General features: G+C 38.5%; 1 long non-coding RNA gene across 1 annotated transcript; it reads left to right on the top strand.

The window, feature by feature from the left end:
- The first annotated feature begins 2040 nt into the window (after positions 1–2040).
- LOC140636286 (uncharacterized) lies at positions 2041–8420 on the top strand. The gene is made up of 2 exons (XR_012033575.1): positions 2041–2249; positions 8004–8420. It is a non-coding gene; the product is annotated as an uncharacterized lncRNA (long non-coding RNA).
- Positions 8421–12960: the final 4540 nt, after the last annotated feature.

Here is a 12960-nt window from a genome sequence, read left to right as displayed (position 1 = left end):
CGGCAGTGATACCGAACATAGCAGCTATTTTCAATCCTTCATTAAAATTAGATCAAGATGTACTTGCATTACGTGTAACTGTTCCTGTAAGGAAGATTTACATTAGTTTAAGATTCACTTTGGTTATAAGTGACATTTTCTTTTCCTCTGTCAGAAGTTAGAGCCCACTCCCCCACTGCCCTCCACACACAAGTTTGCAGTAGAAAGAAGCAACACAGAAAAACAATAACAACAAAACACCTGCCCTGTTTTCTCTCTCCTATGTATAATAAAAGCCTTGTTCTCCCCCTAAACTGAATCCAGAAGGGATGAAGGGATCGCTGGAGGCACCTGCCACTTCACTCTTAAGCTTGGTTCTCTGTCCCCAGCATGGCTCCTACTACTCCAAATGGTGCAGCAAAGTAGATTAGTTTTAAAAAGTGTTTTTAAACAATGGATAATTATTTTTCACTGGGGCGGGGGGGGGGGGAGGAGAACAAAACAAAACCCCAAACAACCAAAAACCAAACCTTCGAATATTACTGTTTGAAAACCTCGGACTTAAAAGTTTCCTCAGGAGGCTGAAAGGTGACTGCAGGCGCCTGTAAATAAATCCTGGCCTACCGGATAACTCGTATACCGTAACTCGCTGTACCACGTTGAGGCCCGAGGAAAATCTCAAACCGAGATGTATTTAAAAAATGAGAAGACCCCACAGATCACGTAAGCTCCAGCCTCCTGTATCACTAAGTGGTTAAGTCACTTGTCCAAGGTCACGCCGAGCCGCTTACGAGGCAGGGCTGGTGCGCGACCTTCTCATCTTTCCACCTCCCAGCCCCCACCCCGCACAGGCCCTCGGGAGCCGCGGCTCCTCAGAGGTTCCCACCGCCGCGGGTCGCGGGTCGCGGGTCGCGGGTCGCGGGTCGCGGCAGGTCAGCTACTCGGAAGCAATCGCACTTGCATCTGTTCTCCCCGCGCGCTCCAAAAAGTACCAAAGGCGCTGAGTCTCCCTGCCGTCCCCCCAGACCCAGGGGCCCCGGACAGCTTGGAAGCGGCGCGCCCCACAAGCCAACTCACCCGCAGCCCCGGGCGCGGGCGCCTCCGGACGGACTCGGGCCCTCCCCGCAGTCGCCGCCCGCCGCGCCGCGGCCCAGGCTGACGACGAGTCCAGAAAGTCACCGGCGGTGACCGCGGACGCCAGGGGCGGGGCGGGGCGGGCCGGGCCGCGCCGCGCCGCGCCGCCCCGCGGAGGCGCCGCAAACTTTTCCCGGCTCGCAAGTTGCCGGGCTCGGCGGCCGCGGACCGACTTCCTTCCCGGCTGCGGGAGCGAGGGGGCGCCCCTTCCCGGGCGGGGGCCAAGTCTCCCGAGAGGGGGCTGGGCGAGCCGAGGGACGGTCAAACGGGGGCCGGGGGCTCGAAGGCTCCCGTGCTCCGAGGCGCGCGGCGCCGGAGCCCGGCCGCATTGTCTCGGCGGCCGCGGACCCAGCCCCGGCGGCGGCGGCGGCGGCGGCGGCGCGGGCGGGCGGGCGGGCGCGGCCGGGAGTTGCCGTCCCGAATCTGCCGCCCCCTTTCGCCGCCGCCGCCGCTCACCGCGCTCTTTGTGTGCCTCCCGCCGCCTCGGGTCGCTTCGCCGCTCGCCTGACAGCTGATGGGCTCGCCACGCTGGGTCCCGCGTCTTCCCAGCCGCCTCCGGCGGAGCCCGGCCCGGCCCAAGAAGGGCTGAGGAAGAGCGGTGACAGATGCTGTCTCGGAGCGGCCGCCGCCGGCGGGGAATCGGGCGCTGCTCCCGGGCGGCCAGCGAGCGGCCCCTGTCCCGCTCGACCCCCCCGAGACCCTCCCCCCGTTCGCGCCGGGACCCTCCCGTCCTGCCTCCGCGGCCGCCCGCCCGGCTCCAGCCCGGCGCCCGGCGCCCTGCTCCGCAGCGGAGCGCGCTCGGTCAAGAATCCTGGGGAACCCGCCCCACCCCCTGGCTCCCGCACCCTCCAATGATCTCGGCCTACGGGGGGTAGTTCCGTCCAATCCAGTGTCGGAGAGCCGGGCCCGTCCCCGAGAGCGCGGCCAATGGGACGCGACTCCGGCAACACACCCGCCCCGATCCACTGGGAGCAAACCGCTCCGAGCCCCGAGGTGGGACCTGCCCCCGGCGCCCAGCGCGCGTCGAGGCCGTGTCACCGGGTGCGAGGCTGTCGAGGAGGCAGGTCTGGGGCTTCGGTTACCGCGGGACGATCTAGGCTGTGCACGGACACGGCAAGGCTGCGCGTCCTGCTTGTGTAGGTCACGACACCCGTACCCTGCGCTTTGAGACTCCTTCTGTGGAGAAAGTTCCCGTGTGAAAGAAAACTGCGCAGACACGTTGTAGAACTCTCGGCTGTTCACATTAAGGCCCTAACGTCGCTTTAAAGTGTCTGGCCAAAGAGTACTTAATAATGAATGCATTTGTGTTAATAAAGTTTGCCAGAATAGGAGGTATCTGAACCAGACCTTACTGTCTGGCCTGCTCTTAAACGCAGGTGGTCATGGTACTGCTGACTTACTTACTTTCTTTCTTTCTTTCTTTCTTTCTTTCTTTCTTCTTTCTTTTCTTTCTTTCTTTCTTTCTTTCTTTCTTCTTTCTTTCTTTCTTTCTTTCTCTTTCTTTCTTTCTTTTCTTTCTTTTCTTTCTCTTTCTTTCCTTTCTTCTTCTTTCTTCGAAAATTGCATTCAAGAGTGAAAATGTAGTTTTACATACAAATCATCTGTATTGTGAACTTTATTTCTGCAATAAAGTCACACATGGTCTTCAATGGAGGTTGGATAAAATAGATGAATAGAAAATTATATATATATAAATTATATTATTATAATGTCTATATTATTCTCTCTCTAGAGAGAGAGAGATAAAGAACTTGAGTAAACTACTTGTTATAAATGACTCTAGCTGTTAATCACACTACTTTGCAAATAATATAGCCACTCCATGGTTGCTTATTTGATATGAATAGGATTACTTAGCTGCTGTTATTGATGGTCACATAAACATTATTGAGCTCTTTACTGAAAGTGGACTACACAATGATGAAAAAATAGTTTGTGGTAACAACATACTTGCATTTATTAAAATCAATCACACTTATTTGCATTTAAAATAACTGTCGTGTCTTAGGCATAAACTCCATGCCTAAATTTTGTCCAAAGATCCAGATTCTGGATTGACCTTCAGCAAATCTCTTAATGACTAACTCTGTTATGAAAGGACCATATCCCCAACTCTGCATGCCTCATCAAGAATGCTGTGAGATCCAACCAAGATAGCATTTATTGAAATTTTGTGAGACGTTGTGCCAAGTGCACAGCAGCCTTAAATATGTTTACAGTCCTTCTCTGCTTTTCTACCAAGTATCAAGGTAATTGCCTACTAGAGGCCCAGCAGTATTTCCCCTGACTTGCACATTTTTCCAACTTGAAATATTTTTTTATTTTTATTTTTTAAAGATTTTATTTATTCATGAGAGACATGGAGAGGCAGAGACACAGGCAGAGGGAGGAGCAGGCTCCACGCAGGGAGCCTGATGTGGGACTTGATCCCAGGACCCCAGGATCATGCCCTGGGCCCAAGGCAGGCGCTAAACCACTGAGCCACCCAGAGATCCCCTCAACTTGAAATATTTTTTTGATCCCATTAGTTTTCCCACAACTTAGATATGAATGAAACTCCACCTCCTTAATTTTAGAGCAAGGCAGCACTCCCAAGTTTTATTTTTTCTTTCTTTTTTTTACATTTTTCTCTCTAAATGAAATTTAATGTATTCTGTGACTGCCAATGTGCATAGTTTTATGTAGAATTTATTAATGGCTAGGTCAAATTTATACCCATATAATCAACTAATTTTTGCAGCCATTTATTAGGGATTCACTTAAGGCATTTGTGCTTAATATTCCGAGAGGAAATCAAATGTGTATTTTTAGAGATATTTCATAATGTGATTTGTTTACTTTGTTCCAAAATATGCAATCTAGTACAGAAGTTTAATTATTACTTCAAACAAATGTACATATGGTAACACTAGAATGTGAAATTTGCTAAATTTAATTGAACCAGCAGTTGTTATTTTCAACTAATTAAGTGCACAGATTTCATTTTCTAAGTGGAAATTGTGGAAGAATCGATCAATATGAATCCAATAAACATGGCTTATTAAGTAAATTTAAGTCAAAACCAGTGTTTGGTAGTTTCCTGATAATTGATGACTTCACACCCATTTATTACAGGGAATGAATATTTTATCAATTGGGTAATATTCCTGACTTCACTATGGTGATATTTCATTCACTAAGTAATATTTTCAGTTTTTCATCAATTATTTCTTCATCAGTTATTCAGTATGGAACAAGAGAGGTGTCACTCTTAGAGAACTGCCAGTTTTAACATACATTTAAATGTTTACTAAAGAAGCTGTTGTAGTTTTAGCATTTGTAAAGATAATTATTTTTAAAATATAGAGACATAAGGTCTTTTATAAGCTGTATCACATGATTTATGGTAATATGACTAATGACAATATGATTTTTCTGTGTTTTTACATTTAAGATACTATCATCTTAAGACTGCTTCATCACTGAGTATAACAAATAACTTGATTCATACCTTCTTTATTCTGATCATTGAGATGACTCCGAATTTCTATGTGTTTTGGACAAATCAGACTTTCCTTTGACTTCAATTCACTGAATCCAGTTTGCTTATTTGAAAATGTTATTAGGAATAGTGAAATAATATCTATAGAGAGAGAATAGAAAAACAATTTGCTCGTTTTTTTTTTTCCTGATTTCAATAGGGATGAGAGAATCCACAACATCAGATCCCTTGGCTCTCCTTTAACAATTTCTGTTTTTCTGATTTCTTGAACCTGCCCATGCAGTTTCCTCAGTGCGGTACCTACTTATGGCAAGACACTTCTATATGCATATGGAGAAACAGGAAGAAAATTCCAGAAAATATTGGTGATAGGCACACTAGGTTTTCCTCCCCATTTTATTCTGGGCTACAGTCCCTAAGGGAAATTTCTTTTAGAGTTTAGTATTAGCAGAAGTTTGGTTTCCCTTGAATTGAAATATTTGTAACTTCTCCTTTTTATTTAAACTATCAGGAAGCTCAGAACTAAATTTACAGTTCAATTTAAGAAGGTATTATGTCCTGCTTCATTGTGATTTTTTAATAAACATAGTATTTGGCTTATTATTTTTCACCTATATATTACTAGCTTGTATTTGTATGCGTACATTTTATTTAAGCTACCTAAAATACTTTCTGAGGTGAATTATTACGTGCATGAATAACACGTTTTGAACCATACATAAATCCTGCGCGTGATGAGCTGACCATAACTTAATCAGAATGTGTAGTGAGGACATGAAGGAGATTGCTGTGATTTTCATTCACAAAGGAAGAGGAATTTGATTCACCAGTCATAGAATCTCAAAACCTTTTTCAGAGAGGCAGAAAAGTATAGAATAGTACAAAATAGGGAAAATTTATTACACTTATTTTTTAAAGTTATAGGAAACAGATTTATGGATGTTTTCTGCAAACTCAAGGTGTCACTGAAAAAATGTTTGACTTAAAAATAAACTAAAATACATATTATAAATTATACTTAAGTCATGGTTACTTCCCATCTTACCCTTCAGTAGCCTTTATAGTAAGACAATAACCCCTAGAATATGTTTCAAATGCAATAAATATTTTCTCCAGGATTACTATACACCTATTTCCTTCCATTTTAGTGTCTCTTTTAGAAAATAAACAATGTATCCCCCTGTTTTCAAATAATATTCTATAATGGTTTTATTTTTGAAAGGCTTTTCCTGAGTAAGATATTGTCTTAGACTATGGCAGAGCTTCATCTTATCACTTTGCTTTGTTTTATGAGATATATTTTAATGATACTGATGTATTAAAAAAATCATACATCCTTTTAAAATAGTCATTTACACAACGTAGATGGTAGCACCCCTTTTCCTGGCTAGCAGGTAAGCAGGTAGGAGGTTATGAAGTTAAGAGGGTTTCTCTTGTGGTAGAAAACTGAACTCAATCTGACTTAAATATGAAAACATTCTTTTATCAGCTCAAATACTTAACAGTTCAGTTTACAACCCTAAAAGAGTAAAAGTAAATAGCTAGCTGACAGAGGAGGAAGATAAAAGAAGGTAGCAAAAGTAGAGGTATGCACACAGGCATCAACAGTCTTATTCCACCTAGAATGGTGTCAAGACTAAAATTTACTGGACAAGAAACAGAAGTGTAACTAGAGATTTCCAATTTAGAACCAACAAAGCTTAAAATAACATGATCATCAAAATTACAGAGGTGCTGTGAAAGTACTACAGTAGAGGAACTAAAACCTCACTTTATATAGATTAGTGTCAAGCACATCTCTATGTGATAGATAAATAGCAAGATATTCTAGTTGTTTCATTATCCAAATTTTTATATTTTTTCAACTAAGTTTATTATTTACTTTTCTAAAAATAGAATGGTTAAAAGACTTTTCCCTTTTGAGAGTATTACAATTGTGTATGAGGAGGATTGTTGTCTAATTTTTTAAACCAAGTGGGAATATTGTTTTTATGAAAATTTTCAATATTACAAAAAGTCTTATGAAATTTATTAAAAATAAGTGTAAGGTATCAATATATATATTTAATCACAATTATAAGGTAGTTAGGATGGGATAAAATGTTGTTTGGGATCTCAGTGTACTGAAATACAAACATCAATCAGGAATATATGTGGTAATTCTAAGAAAGAAAATATAATATATATATATAGTGAAATTATTTTATTTCCTTCAAAAGCAATTCATAATGTAGTAGATTCTCTTTTTTGTACTTGAGAACAACTGTGCCTTCAGATCCCACACATTCTAGTACAGATTGGGTATGGAGAGGGTGTATTTTAAGTGCCTGTTTGTTTTTTGATGTAGTAATTGTATCATTTGAAACCATTTGACTCAGCACACACGAAAACTCAATAGAAAATGTGTTCAATTGTGAGCTTCATAGCTTGAGAAATGAATGAAAATTATGGAAAAAATATTCTGTGGAAAATTACAAAGAAATTAAAAATCTAGAACATAGAATATTTGAGGAATTGACATTTTTGAGCTTTTGGGGTTTCAAATTTTTCAGATATAATACGTTTTAGTTTTCTGTGTTGTTGAAGGAGAATACTCGGGTCACTGCAAAATGCTCCTGGGAGTCTCTTAGAATCAGTACATCTTGGGAAATCCGTCTGCTGGACTTGCAGTCTGTGTTGTAAATAGTCAAAGGCAAGGAAAAAAAATCATTATCAGAAACAATGGAGAAAGTAAAGGTGTGTGTGTGGTGTGTGTATGTGTGTGTGTGTATGCACATGTGCATAAGCAGGCATGCTCATGTGTAAGAGATGAGACCAAAGAAGTGTTTGGATCACCTGCCAATTGATAAGGAGCAGGATAAATCTTAAAAGCAAGTCCAGAAACATTAAAGAATCATCATGGAAGTAAAAACTAGTCATAGTGTAATGGTTTAATCCTAATATGTTGTTTTATTTAAAGTTTGTTTGTTTGTCTGTTTGTTTATTTATTTATTTATTTATTTATTTATTTATTTATGAGAGACACAGAGAGAGAGAGAGAGAGAGAGGCAGAGACACAGGCAGAGGGAGAAGCAGGCTCCACACAGGGAGCCTGACATGGGACTCAATCCCGGGACTCCAGGATCACGCCCTGGGCTGAAGGCGGTGCTAAACCGCTGAGCCATTTGGGGCTGCCCTATGTTGTTTTATTTAAAATGTACTGTGCCATTTGGAGGAAATGTTGGTAGAAAAATGCCTGCACTCGCATGAAAGCATTCTTAGGTGGCTGCATATTACCAAAGTTACCTGAAAATAAATACAGCAAGAAGTATTGGGTTTTCATTAATTTTTCTTTTTCATTTGGAAAATTATATATATATTATTACATTATATATGTAATTTCATTAGATTCTCGTAACTTTCTTTCCAGATAGAGAGAAGGCAGTTGCTGTAGTATTTGGATTCAAGGACCGTTTTGAGCTCAGCTACTTCAGTGGGATTCAATCAGGCCACTAATTCCTCTGACTCTATAAATGAGGATGATAATAATTATAAATGCTGTATCTCTTTTGCTGTGTTGTTCTAAGGGGAGAAGCAACCAATCTGTTTGAACATGCTTTGCAAACCATTATATGGGTCACCGATGTTCTTATTAGCATGGGTTCTATTCCTATTTTATAGAGAATGGAGTCACAGTGATTGAGATGAGTCCTCTGTTACCCAGTTACATAAGGTTGGGTCCCTGGCCCCAGGCCCTCAGGTGTTCTAATGATTCACAAGTGTTTATTCCCTTACTTTGACCCACACTTTGAACTGTAGTCAATAAATATAAAATTAGAATAGTCAACTGGTTTCTTCATTTTTATTTATTTATTTATTTTTTGAATCGAAGAGTTAGACTAATTGGTTACCAGGGCTTTTCTGACTGAAAATTGTACAATAATCAAGTATTTTGTTCATCAACTCTCTCAAGGCTCTTCATTGATTTTGAAGGGCTGTATGCAACCAACGTGGAGTTAAAGAGCTCTGTAGGAAACAGAAGAATTTCTTCTTGCTCCAGGGAGAAGAGAAAGGGCACAGAGAACCAGGGAGGTGGTATGACCTGGGAACTATAAAGGATGACACAGTTCCTGAAGATTTCCTGAATGTGGGGATAGAAGGGACATGGAGAAATAATTTCTAATGTTCAAGGACAAATTTTCAGTGACATTTTCTAAACACATAAATGGCCTTTGGAGGGATTTTTTTTGGGGGAGGGGTTCTTGTTAATTTGTTTTGTTTCAATGGATCCATATGGAGCAAAGGAAGGTAAAAGGTGACCATGAAAATATAAAACCCTCTCTTCCTTCCACTAGAATTCTCAGAAAAATTAGAATTTTGGACATCTATATCTAGATGACACATAGAGTAGAAAAAAAATCCCTAATTGTATCTGCAGGTGTCTGCGGGTTCACTTCTCTCTTGTTATTGTTAAAGCCTGTGGATTAGAGAAGCAGAAAAATTATAGCATGTAGAGATTATTGCTGAAAGTAGATAATACAACATTGTGTACTTTAGTGCTGTAAAATACAGTTTTTGAGAAAGTTAAGTATATTTATCATTACAGATTTTGCCCTTAATGTCTAGTAAACATTATGGCTAAGTCACAGACTGGAGTATAAATCATGATTTGTTTAAGGGTTTAGTATAGGATATATTTATATGAATTGAATAATGTAGAAAGATCAACACCTAAATGTGATTATCTCTGTATAGTAGGATTATGGTAATCTACATACTTTTCTGTTTCCTGGTAATTTTCCAATAAACATGTTAAAATTAAAATAGTAAAAAGGTATATAACTGACACAGAAACTCTCAAAGTTCCATTATTGCTACATTAGTTATAAAGTTTATGAATAATAAAAGGTTTATGCATTATATGAATTATATGAAGTTATCTGCTTATTGAAAATCTCTTTACTTGGAATTTTGAACAAAAAATTTGAATATTCATTGTGATAAAATAATTTAAATGCCTTTTATGATCAAGTAAAAATAAGGAAATAACGTCAAGGGAAGTGAAATGAATTTTCAATGTGATAGTAACCTCTAACATCTAAATTCTAGGGTTTTTGTCAGCTGCTTTTTTTTTTTTTTTTGAAGGATGTGGGAAATCTTAATTGTTATTAGTTTACTTTAGGTAGAATATTTAAGGACTAGTAAAGTAATAGAGTAGCAAGTAGTTTGAAGGACAGGAATTTCACTTTTTGAAGACTTTGATAAAGAAGATAGGTAATACTCATGGCTCTCTGTGAGTGATATGACTTAGACCAGAGTTCTTGACCAGGGGAGATTTTGCCTCCCAGGGGACTTTGGGCAGTGTCTGGAGACATTTATGATCATCACAAGGTGGGTGGCATGGAGAAGGTGCTACTGGAATCCAGTGTGTAAAGACCAGGGATGCTGCTATATGTACTACAATGTATAGGACAACCCCCCACTACAAAGAATTACTTAGCCAAAAATGTCAATAGTGTATAGTTGAGAAACCTTGCTTTAGACCCCTTATCTACATAAACAAAATGGTACCATCAGCTCCAAAACCGAAAGAAATCAATCCCTATTTATGTTTTCTTTCAAACAGTGAAAAATAGAAATGATATTTCCCTCTCCCTAAAAGTAGAAAAAAGAAAGATATTTCTAGTACATTTTTATGTTATAAAATAATATTTTAAAATTGAGAAACCTGAGGTAGCTAAGCACAGTGTTTGAGAAAGCAGAATTGGAATAGTACAACTCATAGAAAACAGCTGTGCTTCAGCAACTTAGTTGAGAATGGCTTTTTTTTTTTTTTTTTTTTATTTAACATTCCTCAAAAGACTATTTTAGGTAGTGATTCAAAATAGTTGGGAATGTGAATCCAATGATATGTCAAGAACATACATTAATAATGACTGCTATTCTCCCAAGAAATAAATGAAAACACAAAATGCACTTATTATGATGTTTTATGTGCCCTTCAGAATCATGAGTTATTAGAAAGGCAGTTCTGGGACAAGATGCATGGATACAGGACAGAAGTCTTCCTCTCTATCACCCCAGTGTGAAACTTGTGTTCTCATAGGAAGATTCCTGGGTTAAGAAAACAACAACAACAACAACAATAACAGGAAGTTTGGCAGCATTTTGTATTGTGTTAACCCCATAGCCCTGAAGCATGTTTTTCAGGGCATTAAAAAATATGCTTTCAGTTGGTTAGTGCATGAAGTTCAATGAAGGTCATTGCATGCTTTTTTATTTTTCTCCCTAGAGAAGGCATTAATTTAGTTCCCTGTAAATAAAAAAGAAGACAAGACTGTTAACTAAAGTATATCCATTTGGTCTTTATTACTCCTTTCCTCCAAGAACAGGATATGTTTTCATGAAGGATAAAATGATATGTCATGATTACATTTTGTTTTAGTTTTTAATTAAGTATGTAATGCTTAAAGAGTCACCAAATTGTCTTTGGCAGGTTAGCTGAAAACATTTTGAAGATCAAGTTACTTTGTGTTGTCAGAGGCTTTCCTTTTAGTATATGATAGAATTAATTCTATGAGGTTAATCAGAAAGGCATAAATCCTCTTCTGTAAATATTTATTATATATTTTTAATTGGAGTAGGGATCAGGAAGGAAAGAGGATTACAGGATTACTTTGTAAACATTCTGTACTTCTTTATAATTTTATAGTATTTATTGTTAATAATTTCTTTTTGGCCATTAAATAATATCTGCTTACTACTTAATATTTGGAAAATTCAGGAAAGTATAAAAAGAATAATAACTCCCAGAGACCGCAACTTCCAACACAGATCAACTTCCTTCCAGCTCTTTTATAAAACAGGTGTCACTGTGGACCCAAACTTCTTTCTACCTCCCTCATACAGTGAACATTTACCCATTTTATCAAACTTCTTCCAAACAAAAGTTTAAAATATCTGTATTGCATATCTTATATGAATGCAATTCTGTAAGTGGTTCTCATTATTTTCTCCTCTGTAACACACATAGATGTATGTGTTCACAAACCAGTGAGTTTTCATGTACACATAGATTTAAAAAAGGCTCAGGTTTATGCAAATTTCTCTGGGCATTTGCCACTGCTCTGTTACTTTTCTTTCTACTCATGAAGTATATTGTAATAGGAGTAAGAATAATATTACAGAGATAACCTTGACTGTAATCTCACTTACTAAATAATGTTTAGTTTGGTACTTAAACTATTAATAGTAACAAATTACTTGTGATACTCCTCACAACTGATGTTGAGTATTTTTTGACATCTCTGGTGATTAATGAGAAATTCAGCTAATACAGACATAATGTGACAATGAATGTTCCTGCCCTCAAATGCTCCTTAATTATTTCCATAAGATGAGTGGCTAAAAGTAGAGTTATTCAATCTAAGAGCATTAATTCTTGATGTAGATCATCGAACTTACTTTCCAGAGAAGTCATTCCAATTTCTAATCTCACATTCAACAATACAGGGCTTTAGAGTTAAATTTAGCTAATTTAATAAGTGAAAAAAGATAGCCTTTAAAAATATTTGTAATTGGATTTTTTAACAATTATCAAATCTCTCTCTCCTAAAATATTTTTTTAAAAGATTTTATTTATTTATTCATAAGACACAGAGAGAGAGAGAGAGAGAGAGAGAGAGAGAGATTGAGGCAGAGACACAGGCAGAGACACAGGCAGAGGGAGAAGCAGGCGCCATGCAGGGAGCCTGACGTGGGACTCCCTCCCGGGTTTCCAGGATCACACGATAAACCGTTGAGCCACCTGGGCTGCCCTGATTTTTTCCTTCATGTTTAGTTTCTTTTTTTTTCCTTACCTTCTTTGTCTCCTTCTTTCCCTCCTTTTCTTCCTTCTTTTTTTCTTTCCTGGAGTAAATACTTCATATTCTTTGCCATTTTTTCTATTGCAGTTTTAATATTTACATAAGCTCTTTATATATTAACTATATGAAACTTTTTTGTCAAACTTGTGTCAAGTATTTTTTCTAATTGTGTGCTCTTTATATTTATTTTTCATGATGATAAAGGTTTAATTTTATTTTTTGATGCCCTTATTGTAGGGAAATTTCTAATTTTGTTCTCTATAGTCAAATTTATACTCTTTCTTGCATGATTTCTTTCAATGCTTTTATAGTTAGAAAGCAGTCACTCATCCTGAGATCTGATAAGTCCTCATTTTCTTCTTAGAGTGTGTACGTTTCCATTTTTAACATTAGAATATTTTAATCTTTCTACAGTTTGTTTTATGGTTTAAAGTGAGAACTAAATTTTATTTCTGTTTTTTTAAAATAATTGTCTCACACCATTAATGAATTTTTTTAAAATTTTTATTTATTTATGATAGT

Source organism: Canis lupus, chromosome 7 (assembly GCF_048164855.1).
Source record: "Canis lupus baileyi chromosome 7, mCanLup2.hap1, whole genome shotgun sequence".
NCBI lineage: Eukaryota > Metazoa > Chordata > Mammalia > Carnivora > Canidae > Canis > Canis lupus.
Note: the sequence above shows the minus strand (reverse complement) of the source record. Positions and strands in the feature narration are given on the sequence as shown.